We start from the raw sequence: 24,615 nt of genomic DNA, 5'->3' as shown, positions 1-24,615 counted from the left end.
GACTGCTTTGTCATTTAAAAACTAACTCTGATCTTGGACAAGACAATTATCCCTGGTGCTTTGGCACAGACTGGGAAAAATTATACACAATCACTTGACAAAACTCACATACTGCTATGAGGATCAGACCTGATAACCTCAGACGTGATCAGACCTATTAAAAGACATTAGCCACACTTGACCTTATCCTTGTTACTCTCTTAAAACACCTTTAATTATTCCTTTCTCAGTAATTGTATAAACCTCTAAGTTAGTACATTCAGTTTTAGGCATGATCTCTCTATTAGCACTTCAATTAAGCAGATTTTCTTGTTGTAATCACTGAGCATTTCCTGTTGGCTCTTTCCTTTTCCTCCTAATTATGATATAAATTCACATTTCCAGAATTCCAGAGAGATGTTCTTGCAAGCTAAAAGGTCTTTGCAAGGATTCACAGAACACGGTCCACTTCATAGAAGGCTCTGGAGTGGGTATTTGGAGGTATTTGGAATCACAGTCTGCACTTCTCCTTCCTCATTCCTAAGGGAACCTTAAAACAATAGCTAACATTTATTGCGTGCTTAATATTGTACGACGCACTACTCCAGGCATTTTGCACATACACACTCATGTAAGGCTCAGATTATCCACTTACTATTACCATCAGCTCTATTTTACAAAGCAGGAAACTGAGGCACAGCAAGGTGATATCACTGGCCCACGGTGTGGAGCCAAGCAACCGATGATGTGATACTCGTCATAGTGATTCTTTGCTGCACTCGGCAATTCTGAACTTCACCCGATGGTTTCCGGACGCCCCTTAACGGGATGTGAATAGCTTGTTTGGAATCCAAGCAGCTGGCTGGTATCCCCTGGAGAGCAACGTTTCATCTGAAGGGAACGGGGAGGCGGGCGGGCTTGCAGAGCACTGAGCGCCCAGCCCTTGGGCAGACGTCGCTGGCTGGGGCTGAACAGACCTGCGGGGGCAGGTGGCTTGAGCGAGACCGGGGAGGAACCTGTTGCTGAGCCGCGTAGGCGCTTCTGGTTACCGGAGCCGAGCCGCGGGAACTCTTGCCGTAGCAGGGTGTGCAGGTGAGGATGCGGGTCAGGCTTGGATGATTTCGTGTTAGCGATTGGGGACTGTTATATTTATTCTTATATTTTGCGACTTGACTCTTTCGACTTCACCCAGTCCCTTCCTGGTGCTTTGGGCACCCTCTGTGGAGTCACAGTTCAGGAGGGCATCGCTTTGGTCACCAGCGCGACATTTGGGGGACTTCTCTCAGGACTGTGGATGCCTGCTCCCAGGGAGGCAGAGTTGAGAGCCGGGCGAGGGGGGAGGGATGAGGGAGCCCTTTCTTAACCATAAAGTTCTCCCAATACCCTCTTCCGGGACCGTATTGTTGTAACTTTGATGAAATCTCCTTGGGTGGCATGCTTGATAACAGCGAGAGTTTTCTAAACTGTTCTCCTCATCCATGATGATTCCGAGCTTTGTCTATCTCTCTGTATGTGAGGCTGCCTATTGTGCGTTTCTACTTGCCAGAAAGGCTGAAATGTGGTTTCTTACCACATGTCCAGGACACCACAGAGCCCTCAGTGAAGGCTCTTGGAGAGACTTTTAGCTCTTTTTGGGGGTGAGATAGGGTTTCCAGACAATGCCAAGTTTAACCTCTTTTCTGCCAAACCTGCAGGCATTTTCCAATAACATTGATTAAAGTTAGGATCTGGTTTTGGAGATCAGGAAGATTATCTGCTCTGTGCTGTGGTATTTGCTAAAGACAGAACTCTAAACTTAGAAACGAAGATACATTAATTTATCTCCTTGTTTTCCCTCATCAAGGTAATTCAAAGATTTATTTATTTTAAAGAATCTTAAATATAAGATGACATAAACTATAAGACGATGCTGGGATTTTTTTTTCTGACCCAAACGTTCAGTTATTTTAACACTGTGTCTAAGTTTCTCTTTCCATTGTACATCCAAATAATTTTCAATTGATAACTAGTGAAGGGGAGGATGAGTAAATTGTGGTTTGTTGACTGTGGATATTGTTGTTTTCAGCTAGAATCCTGTTTAAACAAAAATAGCTTGTAAAATTATCTTAATGGTGATATTTTAAGTTACATTGAATCTGCCAAATTCTATGAAGTGCTCAAAGAACCATTATCATGAACAGAAAGTTCAGTGATAAGTGTATGCAGAGCTTTCAATCAGAGTCTTTCATTTGGTAAAAGCTGCTATAGATTAACAATTTGAGAAAACACTTTTTTACTATACATACTGCACTATCTTTAAAGGTATATATTAATATTATTAAAGAGTAGATATTGTAATACTCTAAAATGTGCTTTCATTATTGCTTGGTAATGACACATGCATTACTAATATGTGATTGTCTTATGCTTTTTATTAATGTGTAAATTCTTCTAAGATCCATATAATCCAATTAGGTCTTTGTACCAGACATTTTTCTTGATGTCTATAGACATCTTCAGGAGAGTTTTAATCTCAAACTTATTTTTTTCTTTATTATCTACCTATCTATTTTATCTGACATTTTATTCTGGAGCAGTTTGTGACTACATTACAAAATATTTAAAAGTATATGTTAGAAATTTGTGTTTAATTTTATACTTTTACCTCATAGCTCTTGCTAATCACTATTCATTAATAGTTTCTTTTACTGATGTCAAATGCTGTAGAATGTATTAATATAAATTCACTATTACCCAGTGAATGATTTTTTTCCTGCAAAATTAGTTCATTTATTATTTGTGGCTTTTGTGTGTGTGATTTTTGATGAGAATTCCATGAAAATGCCTCTGATAAATATTCATGAACGTTTTCACTGCATTGCACTAAAATGGATTTCCAGCTGTAATAGGGACATTCAATAAAACGAACTTTGCTCCTTAAAGCTTCATCTATTTAAAAATAATCATTTTGTACAATATTACCCCCCTTATTATAGAAAGAAGAAATTGAGTAAGATCAATATAAACATTTCTAAAATATATCTATATAGTGTTTTAATACTCTTACCAAATCGTTCTCTTAAACACATGACTGTTATGCTTGCCTTTAGCCTGATGTTGACAGCTGAATTTTCTTTCCTAATTCCCTTTAGCTTTAATTTCTAGCTCTGTGGGATAAACTGGCTCTTAAATGAATTTTTCAATTGCCTTGAAACTTAACATTAAGGTCCTGAGAGTGCCTCACTGTACAGAACCTAAGGCAGATGTAAATATACTGCCCCAGCAATGAGTTACAATGGTTACAATAGACAGCTCTTTCAAATGGGTCTCATTCCTTCAGGTGCCTTGTGGGATACTGAGAAACAAGATTTCTAAAAGTGAGGAGATCAGATTCTCTTCCCAGTTAGGCTTCTAACTGGCTCTGTGCCTGAGGCAAATCATTTAACTTCTTGGATTCTAAGATTTCTCAAATGTAAAAGAATGAGCTAGAATATGCTTTCTAAAATCTTTTCACTACTCTGATTTCTCTGTTTCTATGGTAGAATAACAGAGGATAGTGGGTGTGAGAAAGCTCAGATATCCTTGTTTTGCTACTTGAGAGTCGCTACCCTAGGCACAGTCCTGAAAATTCTATGACATCAATGTCTCCTGTGTAAAGTGGGCTATTAGAAGTAATAAATGGATGGTATATATGATCATGCTGGATGCAACACTTGGCACATAGGAGATGTACAAGGTGCACACATCTACCTCTGTGAAATCTAAAGGGGCTTCTGGCTTCTGGCAGGGGAGATGAGCAAAGTGCAGAGAAGTCCCTCCTTCATGTTCAGGTGGCCATTACCAGTATAGCTCTTGAAGTGTCTGACTGGGTCCAGGAGATGAGAGCATCAGAGCCTCAAGCACGTTATAAATACCTCTTTGATTTCTCCCCAAACCCTCCCCCCCACAACAAAAGTCAAAATGAGTCAGGATAGCATGCAAATGAAATTTATCTCAGTGCCACACAAGACTGAAAAGATATTTCCTCTTCCAGTTCCTTGTAAAACTAGGCTCAACTCTCTATTACAGCTGAGCAACCAGACACGTTGCATAAAGAGAACAGCAGCACAACGCAAATCACACTATACCAGTCATTTAAAGAAAAGAAACGAAGAAACCACCATAAACAAAATAAGCCTTGAAATGCCAACAAGTTGGCTCTCCCTTAACTTTGTGGCCACTGAACATTTAATATTTCCAAATATTACCAAAGCATTTTTCTTATTCTATTTTCTTCTCAGGCTGTGGGAAAGGTTTCATTTAGGTGCCTGAATAGAGTCTGGGTTCTACTGTGGCCATTGCAGACTAAAGCATCGTCTAGGACTGATGCACCTTTCTCTAGTCCCTCACAGAAATCTCAGGTGACCTATATTTTCATACTCCCAAGAGTCTACCAAACATATTAGACTATTACAGCTCCTGTTGTAGTCCCTCAAAGTTTAGAAAACAACAATTTCCCAAATTGAGATAGTAATAACTTACCTTCAGTGAGCTCTAACTTCGTATGCACAATCTCATTTAATCCTTGTGGTTTTGGAAATTGAGTACAACCACAATCCCTATTTTGCTGATAAGAAAACTGAGGCTTTGGAAATAATTTACCCAAAGTAAACATATTACTGAGCCAAGGAATCAGAATAATGAACTCATGTTCACATGCTTAGATTCTATTACTGTGGGGCCCTCAGGGAGATAGTAATAGCAGCTTACATTCAAAGTTTGATTTCTGCATATGCCAAGCCTTTGCAAGGAAAAGCTACATACGTAGGAAGAAATGAATATTACAATCTGACAAAGGTTCTTATAAGCGGAAGTAGGAAGCGTCAGACATTTGTGAAGCTTTCCCAAGTGCCCACACCTGAGTCCAAACACTGCAGACCCGTGATCTGGAGTCAGGTCTGGGTATATGTATGTTCATGATTCTGAGTGAAAATAGTCCTCATGATTTCTCATAGTAAAAAAGTTTGACCCACATTGCTACTTTTGCAGTCATAAAAAAAACCTTCAAGTTTTGTCTGGGGAAAGGGATATTTAGAGAAACAAGCAGAAAAACATCTCTTGAATTCAGTCTCACTAGAACTCCAGTTAAATCAAATAGTTGTCTACATTAGAATTTACCACCAGTGAACATATAACTCAGTAAGGAAAATTTCCAATCAAGAGCTTGCTCACGACCTTATGATTCTGGTACTGGGACATGGGAGGGGGTGGTGTGGTGGCCGGCGATGATCTGTCACTTATATAAACTGCTGCTTTTTTCAGAGAATGTTATATCAAAAACCCTGTCTCCTTGAAAAATGTAGATTATCAAAGAGGTGTCATCTGTAGTACCTCGGATTTCTCTGAACTTCCCTACTTTGTAATGGATCTTCTTTTAAGTCTTTAAATTTAAAGTACTTATTTAATATTTCTAAATTTTCCTTTCAGTTTCACTCCTTGATCCTGCATTTGTGGCACATTGGTACTAAAGTAAATGTGAGCTCTCTGTAGGAACACAGCTTCCGATCCTTTTCGTAAGCAGAGTATATCACATTTGTATAGGCGTTCTCTCAGCAGAGGTTATAGCCTTGCATTTCCTGGTCTTCTCTCTGGAATTCCCCATCCTCAAAAGGTTTACAAGAGATTTTTGTTCTTGGGTAGGCATTTATATCATTTATATCACAATGCTACTTCAGGCTTCAAAGTTCAAGCTAGAATCCAGACCCAGAGGTTGCCTTTGTTGCCACTTATTTCAGCTGGAAAAGTTACCTCAAATGATTTCTGACCTACAGAGCGGTTTATGGTTCTTCTGAAACTAGCAGCCCTGGGAGCTCACCGAAGACCCACCCCAGCTTGCACAAGTACCCCTATCCTGAGCTTGCTTTTCTTGATATTTCGATTATCCAGGTTTTAGTAACTTCCATTGATGCTTTTCTACAGAAGAAGTAAGGCCTTGAAGGTTCCACAGTAGGCAAAGTCTTACATCTTCTCTCTGACTTCATCCTCACCTCTCACTCCTCCCTCTTCTCCTCATTTGGTACCTCCAGCCTGGAACGGACCAAGCTCAGCCCTACTTACAGATTTTGCACTTGCTATTCTTTCTCCCTACCTGGGAAGCTAGCCTCTCAGAGCTGTACAAAGAGGATGCTTTTTGCTTTTTCCGTCTCAGGTCTGGTGTGCCTCCCCACACCACTCGTCACCAGTGTCTTCTGATTTGTGCTATTGACACTACCACCATTTATGTGTTTATTTGGATCTTACTCTCCAGAAGGAAAATCTAAGATCCACATGATGACTCTGGGATTTCATTTTCATTTCAGTGCCTTTTGCTTCAGTGCCTAAAACAGTTTGGCACAGAGTAGATAATCAGTTAATATTTGCTCAGTGAAAATTTCATTTCCATATCAATTTCTGCATCTTTTTGCAGGTCTAGTAGTCCCCTTCTTCCTTTCTGCTATTTTCCCCCCCTCTCCTTTCTACGGCTCCTACCTTAACTAAAAGACCGATCTGTATATACTTTTCTCTTTCGTGAGGGAGAAAAAAATAGAAAAAGTATTTGTTTACCATTGACTACACTATTTAAATATACATTCAGGTTCCATAGTATCTGTGTATGTTGATTTTAAAGAATAATATGGGTCTGAGCCCTAGGAAAGACTAAAATATAAAATGGCACGATATTTAGGTTTTAGTCAAGTTAAATCTACCCATTCTGTTATTTTCATTGGCTTGAGAATTATTCATATTAAAAAATATTTTATTTAAAAAATACATTGTATAAATGCCCAAATTATATTATAATGCTGTTGCTTTTGAATTCTTAATTCTTCAATTTCCTTTCCTGATTGCCTCTGTCCACTCCTTTTTCTCTGCTTTCATTTCACACGTAACCCATGTTAGCAACTGAATTCTATTATAGCTTTTCATATCTTTTTATAACCATTCACATACATACAGATACAAACATGCTTGTGTATACACATTCACATCAATTTTTTTGTTATATTTTTAAAAAATGTGCCTCTTGTTTTTCTCACTCATTAATACCTTGTGGAAAGCCTTCCATGTTAACTATTCTAGATAAAATTAAAAATTTAAATATCTGTGTAATATCTCATGATATGGGATAAGAAACAATAAACTCAACCAATCCTCATCTAATAGACATTCACATTGCTTCCTGAGGTTTTTATTTTATTCAGTTTTATCACAAAACAAGGCTGTAATAAAAATAATTCATAAATTCTTTTATTTATAAGTTCAAGGGATAAAAACTGTTTTCAAATTTTAATGTATGTTGCCATATTGCTTCTAAAATGTTATAAATATTCACATTTTCACCCCAAAATTATAAAACTACTCTTTACTCCTGTCCCCACAGATGTTGTAACTCTAACTTTTGCATTAATTTTAATCACTTACCAACTTGTGAAGTTGAATCTTTTCATGCCTTTCAGTTATTTAGATTGTCTCTTATGTAAATTATCAATATCTCTGTTCATTTCTCTACTGGGTTATTTCTGCAAATGTGTGTTCTTTGATATTATCAATATTAACTCACACGGTAAATATTTTCCATATTGTCTACTGTCTTTGTTCAAAATAACTTACTAGTAGACACATTCAAATATTTTTATAGTCAATATATTTTAATTTCATTATGTAAATTTTAAGATGGCAGTGTTGATTAATATCAATTTCCCTACTCCTAGGTTAGGCATGTGGTCTTCTAGGTATTTTTGAAAGTTTCTTATTTTTAACTTTTCAACATTTGTACTTAATTCAAGCGAATTTTTAAAAATTCACTTAAAAATCCAATATGCTGTTAAGATAGTGGGCCAACTTTTACTTTTTCCAAATGGATTATTAAATAATTTTATTCTACCCACCAAATTGAAATATATATATATATTAAAATTTGATATATATTAGGATCTATTTCTATGATTCTGATTCTATTTCACTGTTCTGTTTTTCCATTTCTATGGCAATTCCAAATTGCTTTAGCTTTGTTTGCCGGAAAGTATTTTGTTTTGATGTTTAAAAAAAAATGTATCCTCAATATTCTTCCTCATGAGCTTTTGTCTCTTCTTGGGCATTTATTCCCTCTAAACTTTTTATTATATTCCAAAACAAATCCTGTCATCTGCATTACAAATATTTTCTGCAACTGAACTATTTATCTACCAATGTTTTAAATGCTTTTATATTAAATGTATGTATTAATTTGGGTACACCTGACCTTTAAATGATTAAAATTTCCCTTCTAAAAATATGTTAGTTTTCAAAACTTTTAAAATATTTTAATCGGATTTTATTTTTTATGTCATTTATTTTTTTAATGTTCTCTTTTTCCTGTTAAACTTTATTCTATATACTCTATATTTTGGTGACTGTCTAAAATGAACCTGTTTTCACTTTACTTTCCTGGTGGTTATTGCTAATATTAAGAAAGGCTACTTTTAAAAAAATGTAACCTATTTTGAGCCACCAGTTAACCAATTTCTGCAATTAATTACAATAGCTATTTACTAGAGTTTATTGATTTTCTTGGAATAAAATCATATTATCAGCAAAAAGAAGATGGTTTTTGTCTCTTTAACATTCCTACCAAATATACACTAATTTTTGTCATTTACACTTATTGTAATTCCTGAGAAAATATTGAACAACAAAGTATTTGATGCCAAGAGAATATGAGTACTGAGACTACAATATTTTAGTAATGAGGCCAAAATGTGAAAAAATTAGTTTTTTCCATAATCTCTTTTTCCAATATTTTTCCATTAGCAATCAGTAATCGTGAGTTTTATTGGCATTATTGTGAAGTTTTAGAGCTAGAATGAACATTAGACTTAATTTTTACTTTTCTTTGTAAGTTTATAGACTATCACACTAAAATGCACCAATGTTTAGTCTTGTAGCTTAGGCAGAGCCAGGATGAGGAGTCAAACTTTTTGTCTTCCAACTTGATCTATTTTCTGCTTTAGCATACTGTTATCCACCATAGTTCACAACTTCTGAAGACCTTATAAAGAAAGAAATACAGGGAAATCATAGCAATACATCTTCCAATAAAAGAAGAAGAAAGAGAAGGAGAAGGAGGAAAAAGAGGAAGAGGAGGAGGAGGAGGAGGAAGAGGAGGGGGAGAAGAAAGTTCTCATTCCCCTGAAAACTTTGAGCAAATCATTATGGGCAGTTCTACTAGGTCATTTGAACTGTTCTCTGTGGAACATGTTATTAAAATTGAAAGTACTTATCTATTATGTAAGTAATTTTAAAAGTAACCCTTTAACCTTGGTTTTAGTGCTCTACTGCACAACATAATTGGATTGTTTTCTATACAAGTAAGAAACAAGGATAAAACTTCAAAAATTGAACCGTTTGAATTTAGAGCATATCCTCTTAAAATTACTGTTTGGAAAGAGGAGCCACAGTACATTTATTAAATAGAATCTTATAACACTTAATTTCAAAGCTGGGTTGTTTTTTTGGTTTCCTTTTGTTAGACCTAAAGAAGAATTTTCAACTTAGCGTCCTGATAAGGAATATGCATGTGTTCCAATGCATTCAATATGAATAGAATTTTAATTTACCTTGCCAAGATATAGTAGTACAACAGAATTTTTTGAGGGTGGTTATTTTGGAAAAAATGGATAAAGAGGCCTAGGAAATGATCTTTTAGCTAAAGCTATAAAAAACAGACTGTCATCGATTTGCAAAATATGTTTGGTATTTATTTTAAACAGCTGGGAAACGTTTAGTGGGACAATTTTAAAAAATCTGCTGCCGTTGTAACCTCGGATGTGGTAAAATGTGGTAATTCAGATTCACCTTACGAAGCTGTAATCCACAAGCAATGTTCTCTTAGGTACTATAAGTTCATATTTATATCAACAATTCCAAATATCAATTATTAGATATTATGGATTTTACATCAGAGACAGAATGCTAGCCTTTTAAGTCATGCAGATCCAAGCTCAATTTACAATGCAATTATAGTCAAACATTCCTTAGTGGAATTTATCTAAATGTAAATAGAATATCAAGCATTTGGGGAAAAGTGTCTTCCACATTTTTGGTCCATTTTCAATGAAAATAATTGTTTCATAGACATATAGTTATAGTTATTCTCATATTATCACCTCCTTAGCTGGAAAATCACTTTCCATGATGAGTTTTCTTTGACCATCTGTAGAAGACATTTTGCATAGAAGAGAAAACTGTTAACGGTAGTATGAAAAAGAAAAACGTTACTGATAAATGCTGCCTGAGTATGAATGCAGTAGCTGCAGAAGAAACAACTTGATATTATCAGATTAGTGATAAATCTCATGACCATAAGTCAAGTTATAAGAGAAGGGATTTAAAAGAGCACTAATTTCAATTAAAATGCAATAGTCATTTATACTGCAGCAATCTCAGCTATAATAACAAGTCCTTTTTTCCCCCCCCCCCTTCCCACAACTGTGCCATCTAGTACGTTACTGTTGCACACAAGACTGAAGTTTAACCTTAGGTTAAAGCACATTTTTCCCTTTTGAAAGGCTGCTTTATTTTTAAAACAATATCTTGGTTATATTCCAGGTAGTGGAGTTAAGGGTTCCATCTGTAAGTTTGAATCTCTAAACTGTATAAACCAAAAAAATAAATAATGTCATGTATGTAATATGCCATATTTGCATGGTTGTTATCTTGTTATTTTATGGCAGCAAGAGTTGTCATAAACAGCTGGTATCCTGGTATAATCTGATGGTATAATGTCTTTCATAGGTATTCTTTGGATAGGATGCAGTTGCCAGATTAAATTAGGGAGAATGTTGTATTGAACTTTTAGGGAAGGACTACTGAACTTGTATATGTTAAGACTAAGAGAACTAATAAGGTGTTGGCAATATGTGGTGATATTACTGGTTGCCTGTACCACAAAGGCATTAGTCCTGGGACAGAGGCAGATTACTTTAGAAGTTCAATGTCTGTTTTTCCTGTATGTTTTTGTAACCCTCAGGCATTCTAGAGGAAAAGGTCTGTTTTCAAGTCAATTTAAATATGTGCTGTCACTAAGTTAATCCATTTGTTTAAAATCATTTCTTTTTTTTAAAGATTTTATTGGGAAAGGGGAACAAGACTTTATTGGGGAACAGTGTGTACTTCAGGACTTTTTTCCAAGTCAAGTTGTTGTCCTTTCGATCTTAGTTGTGGAGGGTGCCGTTCAGCTTCAAGTTGTTGTCCTTTCAGTCTTAGTTGTGGAGGGTGCAGCTCAGCTCCAGGTCCAGTTGCCATTGCTAGTTGTAGGGAGTGCAGCCCACCATTCTTGCAGGAGTTGAACTGGCAACCTTGTGGTTGAGAGGATGCGCTCCAACCAACTGAGCCATCCAGGAGCTCAGTGGCAACTCAGCTCAATGTGCCGTGTTCAATTTTAGTTACAGGGGGCACTGCCCACCATCCCTTGCGGGAGTCGAGGAATCGAACTGGCAACCTTGTGGTTGAGAGGATGCATTCCAACCAACTGAGCCATCGGGAGCTCAGCGGTAGCTCAGCTCAAGGTGCCATGTTCAATCTTAGTTGCAGGGGGCAGAGCCCACCATCCCTTGCGGGAGTCGAGGAATCGAACTGGCAACCTTGTGGTTGAGAGGATGCATTCCAACCAACTGAGCCATCGGGAGCTCAGCGGTAGCTCAGCTCAAGGTGCCATGTTCAATCTTAGTTGCAGGGGGCAGAGCCCACCATCCCTTGCGGGACTTGGGGAGTTGAACCGGCAACCTTGTGGTTGAGAGCCCACTGGCCCATGTGGGAATCGAACCGGCAGCCTTCGGATTTAGGAGCATGGAGCTCTAACCGCCTGAACCACTGGGCCGGCCCCCTAGAATCATTTTTAAATTCCATTTATTCTTCCCACTGCTGTTACACTGTGCACATAATGATTAAGTTAAGTTGTACAATAATATTTATTGATATCTTTATATATAAAATATAATTTTGTCTCAGCCTTAGCATAGTAGCTAGCTAGAAACTATTTTGAAAAGGAAAATTTCCATTTTCACAAGAGAATATAGATTTGCTGTAAAGCCCTTGCAATTGGCTCTATTTTTCTCACCCTAGTATTGCCAGAATTTCCGTTCATCATCCTCTGTCACAATCTTTTAAGCACAATTAGATCCTATAATCTTAAGGAGAACAGTTCACACCACAGCCTGAATCTGCTGCAAAATCTCTTGCTCTGGGCTCCACCATGATTTAGCAAAACTGTAGCGGCTATTTAGCAAATATATCAGTAATCCACTGGTAAATATTGTTTATGGCAACCAAAAGCTCATCAAGTGCTGTGCTTTTCAGTTGTTGAGGGCTATAAGATATAGCAACTGGCTCTCTATAGCAGGGGATAACTATTCATACCTTAGACCATAAGTCCCCCTGAAACTTCATTCAGGCCGCAGTTTTCTGAATTTTTGTGGGGATTATCTTCCACCCTCTGGTTGTCATCTGTCTTATCAAGGCATCTACTGTATTCACTATTTTGTGCTCACTATGTCTGGTTAATATGATTTCATTGTTTTGTGGACCAGGAACAGGAATGGGAGCAATGTCCCTGCAGGCTCCATTATGGAACAGAGCTAAAGAACTGACATCACTTGACATAGCCCCGAGGTAAAGGGAGGGAGATGCCCCATTGTCTCTGCAGAGTGAAGACAAACTAGTTCTTGTGGTCTTTGACAGTTCACATGTAGAAAGATATTTTTTTAGACAAGGATCTGTATACCAAGTTCCGGGGGGCTCTGCTGATTTACTCCTGCAAAAGCAGTAGTTCTGGAAGAGAGGCAGAGGCAATGGAATTGATACCTGTTTTAACTCTACAGTAAGACCCTGTCATTCTCCAAGAGCTTCTTTTTAACCCCACTTTAAAAAATTTAATTTTAACAGCTGTATTGGTTTATGTATAATCACTACATAAGGAAATACACATATTTATTATGTATAATCTGATGAGTTGGGACACATGCAAATACCCATGATTCCATTATCACACTCAAGGTAACAGACACTTCCAACACCTCCCAAAGTTTCCCCTGTCCACTTGATGTAGGTGATGTTGGACCTGCTAGCAGTTTCTGAGTGTGGGCCAGATTCGTGTCTCGTGAAGCCGAAGAATGGAAACACAGACCAGAGAGAGGCAAAACGTTTTAAAAAGAGGATAGTTTATTAGAGGCAGGAGAAGAGGTTGCAGCTCCTGAGCAGGAGGGGGTCCCGAATGGGGGGTGCCCCATGACTGAGGCAAGAGCTCTTACTTTTATACCTGCCCTTGCCTGCTTGGGGAAGGGGAGCTGTTTGAAGAAGGGAACTTGTGTGAAGAAGGGAATTGGCACCTTCTAATGAAATTCGTCTACCAGGTTTGTTCTGCTTGCCCATCCTAAAGGAATTAGCAAAGTAACCCACTCTTATCTATCAGATCTGCTCCATTTGTCAGGCCAACATGAATTTTATGATTAACCTCAAGGCCTTGTTACATTATGTCCTGGAACAAAGGAGTGATTTCAAAACCTGAAGTTTTAGGATATGACTGTCTTTGTTTATTCCACCAGGGGCCTCCCTGTCTACCTAGGGACATGCTAACTCTCCTGTATCACCCTTTTGTTTTCATTTTGTGGTAAGACCACTTAATATGGTATCTACCTTCTGAACAAATTTTGAAGTGCACGGTGCTGTAACCTTAACTAGAGGCATAGGTTGTACAGTCCTGGGCAGCATAAGAGTGTTTCTGCCTCAGTGGACTACATGTAATGACAGTTGTCTCATGAGATTATAATGAAGCTGAAAATTCATATCACCTAGTGATGTCATAGCTATCTTAACATCTTAGCGCCAAACATCACTGTTTTGTGCAGGGCTAAGTCTAATGGCTGGAAATGCCTGGGAACACTTACCTGGGCCCTGTGAGTGTCCCAAAGACGTCTCCCCTTTCTAAGCCAACATTACTACTGGATGGATCCTTGTGATTCTTATTATGATTGCAAGATGCCCTTTAGCAATAACCACTAGAACACTTGAGGAAAAACATTTATTGCTTAAAGGTTCTGGAGCCTACAAAGGAAAGCTAATGGGCACACAGTGAGGTCGTGGGAGGGAGGGAAGAAGAGATGGAGACAGCGAGAGAGCCAGAGCCAGAGCAAAGGGGTGGGGTGTAGGGAGGGAGGGAGAGAGAGAGAGAGAGAGAGAGAGAGAGAGAGAGAGAGAGAGACCACTAGTGAACAAGGGGGGCCTGGGATTCTGCTTTTTTTTTTTTTTTTAGGGTCAAGGGTGAGGGGCCTAGGTTTTTGCTATAGTTCACTCATTATTGGTGAATTTCATACATAAGAACTGGAATTTAACGCCTGAGAAGTGAAAAAAAAAACACGAAAAACAAGTTGCCCAAAGTTTGCATGTTGTCAAAAATGGCAGGATTTCTTTCTTTTTAAAGGCTGAATAATATTCCATTGTATTTGTGTACCACATTTATTATCCTTTCATCCATTGCTGGACACTTGGATTGTTTCTATATTCCAGTTATTTAAACAAGTACTGCGGCAAACATGGGAGTGCAGATATCTCTTTGAGATTCTGATTTCAGTTCTTCTGGCTATAAACCCAGAAGTGTAATTGCTGGATCATATGGTAGTTCTATGCTTAATCTCTTGTGGAATCTCTATGCTGTTTTCTATAGTTCATGCACCATTTTATTATACATCGCCTCCAACAGTGTGCAAGGGTTCCAATCTCTCCACATCCTCACCAACACTTTTTATCTTTAAAAAAAAATAATAGCTATCTGTCTTCTTTACACCACAAATAAGTAAACTTGAATCTAAAAAGAATTAGCAATTATGTGTTTTTGAAGTTTTTGATGATGACACAAATCTCTACAGTGCTTCTAAGGATATGATAATTGCTTTGGTTTATTATCCTTGTGGGGAGAAGTTACAGGATCTTTAACTTGGTTCTTCCTAATAGTACTAATAGTACTAATCCTGTGAATCAGGGAACCAAAGTGGGGATTCTTCCAATTGCTAAGTATGGCTACCCGAGTCATGTTTAATAACTGAGGGCAGAAAAGAGGCATGGTGTGTTTGCAGACTCACCGGGTCCACTCTGAGACAGATTTAGACTAAAATACTATTATCACCTGACATTTATATGCCTCTGCTATGATCTGTGATCCACAGTGTCATCTTGGAAACGTACATATTAGTAATGCCAGAAATCCCAGAAGATCTGGTTATTTTATTCCCCCGAGAATCATCTACTTGATAATTAACTGCAGTTTCCATTATTAAAAGACATAAGAAACTGTTTGAGGAAGTGATGCATGATGCTTCCTCATCATGTGAATCCATCTTTCCATTTATTCAAGAGACTTTAGTTCTGTGAAGTAGTTCTGGTCTGAAAATTGGGTGAGAGACCATGGTTTCCCATTGTAGTGACTTGAGGCAGGTGTCTAATCTTTATTCCTAAAGTATGACTTTAATAATAAGTTGACTTGCTTCAGTTCAAGTGAATAGCATTTTGTAATGAACTTTGTGGGTCAACAATTCTTGCTAACTTTTTGAAACATGCTTACCATCAGGATAAGCACACTCACTTTTGCCTGGCAGTGAAGTGCTGCCCATTGGTCTCTGCCCCTCCAGCATCCCTAACGCCTACTGTAGTCAGGAAGCCCAGTTCAGTAACAGTATTTCCGATCATCATACATCCCCTGCCTTTAGAGTATATCCGTACTATAGAACTTTTCAAGGATGCTAGTGCTTTCCCGAGCAATGTATTTCTCAGTTATTTGATGAAGGGAAAGTTCTCTGGACCTCCTATCGCACCGCGAAGAGGTAGATTCCCTCCTTAGTATTATAACAAGTGTATTAAAGAATGTAATTTAATTAATGTCAGCTAACATTGCGTTTAACCAAGAAAACATGTTTGTCCTATCTGCTTAAACTAATATATTGAATTCAGAACCTCTGAAAAAAATATAAAATGGCAACTATTTTTCTCTATTGATACCTCAAGCTGAGAATTTAAAGCCATGGCCTTGTCATTATTTGAGAGGTCTTCCCAATGAGGTCAGAAGCCAGTCTTGTAGTCGTCATTCCCACCAGGAAGCCCGAACGCAGCAGCTGCTTGGACATTCTAAACCTTGCCTTCAATAGGCACTTATTCTATGCATACTCCGGTGATCACCTAAATAACATTTTCTGGCACTGCATGCCATGGCTTATAATTATGTATTCCATTTTCCATTTGTGGTGAGGTCATCAGTGCTTTTAATCAAACTAAGTAAAATAACCAATCCCTGAGTGCCATTTTTGAGCTTCTATTTCCTCTATTTATGTGCTTAATACAGTATCAGTCTGGATTCTGTCAGGCAAAGAGGCTTTCAATAGCAGGAAGTCTTTTAATTCAGGGAATTATATACTCACAAAAGAATTGGAGGTACGGAGGGTCGGTGATCTGGGAAAGCTTCTGTTGGGTCTGAAGTTCTCCATCAGGTTTTAGAAAACTCAGGAAGATGTAGAACCAGTGATTCTATCTGACTGCAGCACTCAAACCCATGAGTTAGAGAGAACCTGGAGGTACTTAGGAAAAGACTTTATATCTGCTGGAGATCATACAGCTGTCACTGCTGGGGGAGCAAAATATGGTTTGTGCCTCTCCTCCACCTTCCAAATCTCATGTAACTGTCTTTACTGCTGGATATGACCTAGAGCAAAAAACATTTCTTGGTTTCCAGCCGTTTTGATACAGGGAGAGGGTAGAAGAGACTCAGAATGGTAGTAATCTATCACCAAGCAAACTGACATAGTGGTTAAGAATATGAAGCAGACTACCTCGGTTCAGATCTGCCCCACCTGCTCCTAGTTGTGTGACTTTTTTTTTTCTTTTCATTTTTTTATTGGGGAAGGGGAACAGGACTTTATTGGGGAACAGTGTGTACTTCAGGACTTTTTTCCAAGTCAAGTTGTTGTCCTTTCGATCTTAGTTGTGGAGGGTGCCGTTCAGCTTCAAGTTGTTGTCCTTTCAGTCTTAGTTGTGGAGGGTGCAGCTCAGCTCCAGGTCCAGTTGCCATTGCTAGTTGTAGGGAGTGCAGCCCACCATTCTTGCAGGAGTTGAACTGGCAACCTTGTGGTTGAGAGGATGCGCTCCAACCAACTGAGCCATCCAGGAGCTCAGTGGCAACTCAGCTCAATGTGCCGTGTTCAATTTCAGTTACAGGGGGCACTGCCCACCATCCCTTGCGGGAGTCGAGGAATCGAACTGGCAACCTTGTGGTTGAGAGGATGCATTCCAACCAACTGAGCCATCGGGAGCTCAGCGGTAGCTCAGCTCAAGGTGCCATGTTCAATCTTAGTTGCAGGGGGCAGAGCCCACCATCCCTTGCGGGACTTGGGGAGTTGAACCGGCAACCTTGTGGTTGAGAGCCCGTGCTCCAACCAACAACTGGTCCATCCGGGAGGCAGCTCAGCTCAAGGTGTCGTGTTCAATCTTAGTTGCAGGGGGCAGAGCCCACCATCCCTTGCGGGACTCGAGGAATTGAACTGGCCACCTTGTGGTTGAGAGCCCACTGGCCCATGTGGGAATCGAACCGGCAGCCTTTGGAGTTAGGAGCATGGAGCTCTAACCGCCTGAGCCACCGGGCTGGCCCCTAGTTGTGTGACTTTTGACTGGCCACCTAATGTCTCTGGGCCTCAGCGGTGCCAGCCAAGAAATGTAGATAATCTCCGTACCTTGAAGGCATACATGCACATCAATTATGTATAACAATAACAATCACTGGTATATAGTAAGGCTAAATGCATTAAGGCTTTGTTATTAAAATCTGCAAATGTGTAATACAGTTTTGTCAAAATCCAAACACAATAACTGGGCATTGGATGATTTGTTTGGAATTGTTTGGTATCTGAGATTTTTTTTTTCTTTTCTTTTTTTTTAGTTTAGGTGTTACTTCCCATATGACTCATAATAATTTTTCTTCTTCAGGTCTACTCTAAGGCTACATATTCTAGCAGCTAGTTTAAGTCTCATTAACATTGCTTTTAGGTAAGGGAGGCTCTATTTTCTGCAGGCTCAGGGTAATATACGTAAGTTATTATTTTAGCTTTTTCATGAAGGCCAAAGAAAAAATTATAATGTTGTCATACTTCCTTTTTTTGTCTTCTGGTTAGGATCACTAGTACACCATCTTGACTATGTTTTTTTTTAATGTTCATTGTAGGGATCCTTAAATAATAAAATAACTCTAAAGGTGTGCTCCCTGCCTATAACGTAATAAAATAAAAAGTAATTATTTTACAACTTAATTTCTTTAGAATGTTTCTCTAGTAGCTAACATTGATTGCAATGTAATTAATTAAACACTTCACAAGTCCAGTTTATAATTTCTTAATGTTTTCAATCCCTTCAAAAGTAGACATACTATAAAAGATTGGCTGCAAAAAAGGGTCACAATTCTTTATCTCTCCATCTCTACGCTCCTTCCTATATGCAATTATAGATTCTCCCATATAGAGGTAGAGACTTCCCCTATTCCTTGAATCTAGGCTGTGCTTGTGACTTGCTTTTTTTGTCAACAGGAAGTGGTGGTATTCCAGGACTTGTGGGTTGTGACGTTGACTCTTGCTCCTCTGCCTTTATTTTGAGAATATGCCCTTGTCCCAGCTAGCCTACTAGAGGATGACATTTGTAGAGACATATGGTATAGAGCTGTCTCAGACCAGTTGTCCGAATAGAAGTCTCAGACATGTGAGAAAGCCCAGTCAAATTAGCAAAGCCAGCCTACAGCTGATCAAAGATGCATGGGTGAGCCCCTCCAAGCCCAGTTCAGATTAGCAGAATTTCCAATAGCTTTTAGAGTGAAAAAAAAAAAAAATATATATATATATATATATAGGCCTCTGTGGTTATACAGTTGTTGGTTACAAAGCATTTCTGTAGCAGTAGGTAAGTATATGCAATGACATAAAGATTAAAAAAACTGAGTAGCAATTATACTTAAATTCAGAAAGCTTTTTTGTTTCGTGAACTCAGTAAAGCAGCATTCCCATGTCTTTGATTCTTTTTCTAAATGTACAATACAAAGCTTTCAAAAAATACAATTTAGGGAAAATTGAGAACATTAGCTTTCATAACCAAAAGCACAGTTGTGTGTCTTATTCTTCCACGAGTCTGTAGACCACAAATACAAGCCAGAAGAATTTATTCATGCCTTACATTTTATATTCTACACTTACTTGCTGCCCATGTTAAAATAAACAAGGCCATTTGAAGAAATGAATAGTTTCTCTTTTAATACTGCTATGAAACAGAAAAGTCAGTGTCTAGAAAATTGCTTTGAAACAACTACTGAAGAAGAAACTTTGTAATGTACTTTGGGGGTGTGGAGATACTCCGAGGATAAATAAGAGAAAAACGTTTCAAGCATTCAACATGAGTGGAAACGTTATGAGTGGAAAGCATTTCAAGCATTCAACATGAGTGGAAACGTTATGAGTGGAAAACATTTCAAGCATTCAACATGTAAGTTTTCAAAACAAAATACATGTATTAGTTCGCATAAAATAAAAGCACCCTGCTTTATTGCTTGAAAAAGACAACAGTGGTTATTTCTGAGTAACCCCACTTTAACGCAGGACCAAGTGAAGTTTTCCAGTTGAGGTGAACAGGACATGGAAAAAACTTTGAGAAGAGGAAGTTCAAGTTAGTTCAGGAAAATCACATCTTTCACCTATAATGTGCCAGTCACTCTACCAGGAGCTGAGGATATAGTCATGGCCAAAGCAAATGATTTATCAGTCTGTATGAAATGCAGAATAAAAGTGTGTGTGTGTGTGTGTGTGTGTGTGTGTGTGTGTGTGTGTGCGTGTGTGTGTGTATGCAATAAAATTTGCCTATATCATCAGAGACTCAGTCCCAGAGGAGGAAATAAATGACTGGGTCTCAATTTATAGTTTACCGGATAGGAAAAAAAGGGGTGGCAGTACTAAACAGGAATAGCGAAAGCACATGGAGATGTGAATACATGAGTCACAGTGGGAAAGCTCAGTCCAGGCATGACAGCTTGCAGGAGCACAGGTGCTATGGGACAGAAGAGGATGGAGATAAATTATGATAGTCAAGATGGTGTATTAGTTGTCTGTTGCTGCAGACAATCTAACCCAAAGCTTAGTTACTTAAAACAACATTTATCTCAGGAACTGGGCATGGTTTAACTGTGTCCTCTGCTCTCAAGCTCTGACAAGACTGCAGTCGAGGTAAATAGCAGGGTTGTGATCGCATCTGGAAGGGGAAGGACCCACTTCCAAGCTCACTCACATGGTTGTGAGGAAGAGCTGGTTACCTGTGGGCTGTGGGCATGGCACTCTCCCTGGGAAGCTCACAACTTGTCAGCTTGCTTCATCAGGGTAAGCAAGCAAGAAGGGCCTGAGAGTGTGAGCAAGTTGGAAGTCACAGTCTTTTGTAGTCTAACCTCAGAAGTGACTTCCATGGCATTTGTCATATTCTATCCACTAAAAGCAAATCATTAGGTTCAGCCCCCATTCAAGGAAGGAAGAGAGCAAATTATACAAGGGCATATATACGAGGAGGCAGAGATCATTGGGAGCTATTTTATTTTATTTTTTTTAAAGAATTGTATTAAAATATAGCTAACATAAAGTATTGTATTAGTTTCAGGTGTACACCATAGTTTTTCAACATTTATATACCTAAAGACCTGAAGAAGTGATCGTCAAAAGTCCAGCAACCATCTGACACTGTACCTCTCTATCACAGTATTAGTGACTGTATTCCCTCTGCTGTACATTACATCCCCATGCCTCACTTGTTTTATACCTGGAGATTTGGACCTCTGTTCCCCTATACCTTTCCCCCCATTTTAATTTTTCAATTACAGTTGACATTCAATATTTTATATTAATTTCAGGTGTACAGCATAGTGGTTAGACATTTATATAATTTAAGAAGTTATCTCCCAACTACCCCAGGATGTAACAATTGGCTCTTGGAGGAGATACTAGAAGGTTTATTAGTATTTTGGATAAGAACTATTTATTTCATCATCAGTGAAACAAATGGGTACAGTTCCAATCTAAATGTTTCAAGGGGAGGGAAAAAAAATCAAACATTTTCTATATTTATATACATTTCTATATTTCAGGGACCTGAGGCTTTTTTGTGGGAATACTGAGAAATCGAGGGAAGTTTCATTTCTCCACAAGTACATTATGCTAAAATGAGACTCTTTCTGCCTCACTTTTATCCAAAAGAGAGAACATACCGTGATCCAAAGAGAGAATGTACCGTGATCCAAAGTGAGAACATACCAATTTGTAGTGTCACCTTTATTAAACCTGGAAACTGTTTCCCAGAATATCCTCAACCTGCATGCTTGGATAGGAAAGGAAATCTCAAGAAATTAGCGAGGTTAAAGGGAACCAGTAGCCATTCTCTTGGAAGGATAAGAGGCAGTGATAAATCGATAAAGAGGTGCTCAACCTTTCCTCACTCCCTTCTGTCCCACAGCATGCTCTTCTCAGCTGCTGACCCTGAGGACCCACACAACCAGTTGCCACACTGAGACATCAGCTTCCTGTAGGTCTCTATCATTCTGCACCTGTGCTTCGGGATGACTAATCAGTGACTTTTTCTGTGATCCTCCGACACTCCCCTCTGGTACTTCACTTCCTGAGCAGCCCCCACTCTTCTGTAAAGCAGGGAGAGGCCAACTACAGCCCCACTGCCTGTTTTTTATGTATTTCTATTGGAACACAGTATGCCTATTTGTTTATGTGTTGTCTCTGGCTGTTTTGTGCTGTGCATCAGAGTTGAATAGTTGTGACAGAGACCTTTTGACCCACAAAGCCAATATTTATCTGGCACTTGACAGAAAAAGTTTGTTGATCTCTGGTGTAAAGTATAATTCGTATCATAGATACCATGTCCCATATGGTCCTTGCTGACTGATCCCTAACCAGATCATATAAAGTAGATGGCTAATCATTTATTTAGTAATTCTTAGTTGGCCTCCCAGTACCCACCTCCGAAAAATTTAGAGAGATCAAGAGTACAGTAAATGATTGGAGAGAGAATTTTGTTGGAGAAAATTAGTAAAGGGCTGTGGCATTTTCCGTTGCCCACTGTTCCCCTATCCCTCTACTATATATGCACAGCACTGCATAAGCAGGAGACGGGGATATCCATACTAACATCAAGCCTAGTCAAGGAGTGGCTGGGGTTGAAGTGGATTTAAGAAGACCACCATGAGTCTGAGACTAAAGACTTATAACTGAGTTGGACTTAATAGGCAAGAGGCTGTCTGATGCTACCTATGGTAGCAAATAGATGATTGTGTTTGGAAAGTAATTCTCTCAATACAACTTCAATAAAGATGTATGTTTCACAGGGAACAATTATAGAAAATGATGTAGAGATATCAACATGAGACTGGATTAAGTCAGCTCTTTCTAAGTCAGCTTCCTTCAAGGAATAAGAGACACTGAGCAAAAAGATCAGAAGTGTCCCATCCAATGAAAAGCCAAAAGGGGAAGTGTCTTTTCTCAGAATCACTCTTTACTTCATCCCAGTCAAGCTTCCTTCCTACCCACTCTAGCAAAGATAGTTTTGTCTAGTTCATCCAGAGAATCTGTTCTGACAAATCCTGTCATCATTCTTTGATTCTCACTTTACTCAATTTCTTAGCAGCATCATGGACCACTCTCTTCTTTTTGAAATACTTTCCTGTCTTGCTTCAGTCACATGTCTCTTGGTTTTTTGTTACTTCAATTACTGTCCCTTCCCAACCTCCTTTGCTGGTTTGACCTCTTCTCCCTAAACTCTAAATATTACAGGACCCTGAGCTTGACTCTAGACCTCTTTCTTTCCTGTGTACCCACTTTCCATATGTGACTTCATCAGATTCTATAACTTAAAATACCATCAATATGCTAATAATTCCCAAATGATCTCATCAGCCCTTACCTATTCTCTGAGCTGCTAACTCATATAGCTAAGTAATTTGTATCTCTACTTGGCCTTCTAAAAGGTATCTTATATATGATATGTCCAAAACAGTATAGGCTTCCAAATTTAAATAAATGTTGTTACATCCCATTCAGTTCTGAAGCCAAATCCAGTGCCTGTTTCCTCTCCCTCTTTCCACCCAACTCATCCAATTCGTTGGCAACTAATAGCACTACCACCAACAAAGATATCCAATACATCCTTCTTTTTATTACATGCACTTCTGTCACCTAATCTAAGCTATCAGCATTTTCCAAGTGAACTACCAGAATCACTTCTTAAATGACTTTCCTGCTGCTTCTCTTGCCCCTCTCCTCTGCCCAATACCTCCTACATATAACAACCAGTAAAATATTTTTAAATGCAAATTAGATAATTTTTTCGGCACCCCACACAGTGGCCCATGTGGGGATCAAACCGGCAACCATGGTGTTATTAGCACCATACTCTAACCAACTGAGCTAACTGGCCACCCCCAAAACCCTTTTGATTAGAATAAAATTCATTCTTTTTACTGTGGCTTATAAGGATTTACCTGATTGTATTTTTGCCCTGTCATCTCAATTTCACAAAAGAGCAAAAAACAGCCTTTTGCATCTGGGAAACTGCAAATACTTCAGTATGGTTGAGGATAACAATAGGCATGTGGAAATTTGGAAGGTGATGACACTGGAAATATATGAAGGATCCAATTGAGAAGGACTGAAGAACTTAGAAGTTCAGATATTCTTTGAAGAATTTGGGCAATACAATGACTAGATCAAAAATTACATGGGTATTTTTCAGACCAACTGATTGTCACTAACCTGAATTTCCTTATCTTAAACAACTATATTTTAAATGAAGGTTCTGATTCATCTTTGTGGCAGGTGTTTTAGGTGATGCACTCATTCTGTTAGCACTCTCAGCCCTCCTTGGATTTCAGCAACAGCTGTGGGGGACAGTTCCTGTGCACAATGCCACTGTCTGGTTCTGTGCCTCAGTGTTTTTCTGGAGGCAACAAACAGGCCTCTCAGCCTGGAATGTGGGATACTTAATGCCCTTCCCTGACAGGCAACACTCTAGTAATAGGAGTCTGGAGTCAGTAAATAAATGTCCTGGCCACCTGTTATGCTTTCTACACATTTATTCAGAGATCCTCCTTTGCCAACAATGGTAACCAGATCGATAATCATCTTTACTGGTTTTTCTTCTTTCACTTTCTTGCTCACCCTGCTCATTCACTCTTTTTCTTTTTTTTAAACTATTTATTTATTTATTTATTTATTTATTTATTTATTTATTTATTTATTTAAGGAGGGTGCAGCTCGCAGTGGCCCATGCAGGGATTGAACACAAAATGGTGCTACCAACACCACGCTCTAACCAACTGAGCTAACCAGCCACCCCTGCTCATTTACTCTTGCTTCTTGGAATTGCCTCCCAAATAGACTACTTTGTCTTAGGTTCTGCCTTAGGTGGAATCCAAAAATTGCAATCATTCATTCCTTTATTCAAGACCTATTAATTGAGAATATTGTGCAACGTGCTAAGAAAACAACGTCATTATATAATAGTGGTAAGTTTCCTAAGAGTATAATTAGAAATATACAGGACAAAAAA

At 38.6% G+C, this 24,615-nt stretch overlaps 1 protein-coding gene across 1 annotated transcript in view; it reads left to right on the top strand.

The window, feature by feature from the left end:
- Positions 1-781: 781 nt before the first annotated feature.
- The window catches only part of NPFFR2 (neuropeptide FF receptor 2), a 56,128-nt gene continuing 32,294 nt past the window's right edge, over positions 782-24,615 (top strand). The window contains exon 1 of the mRNA XM_074324474.1: positions 782-1,071. The gene's annotated coding sequence lies outside the window, so the exon portion shown is untranslated. The remainder of the gene's footprint in view (positions 1,072-24,615) is intronic.

Source organism: Rhinolophus sinicus, linkage group LG02 (genome assembly GCF_036562045.2).
Source record: "Rhinolophus sinicus isolate RSC01 linkage group LG02, ASM3656204v1, whole genome shotgun sequence".
Taxonomy (NCBI): Eukaryota; Metazoa; Chordata; class Mammalia; order Chiroptera; family Rhinolophidae; genus Rhinolophus; species Rhinolophus sinicus.
Note: the sequence above shows the minus strand (reverse complement) of the source record. Positions and strands in the feature narration are given on the sequence as shown.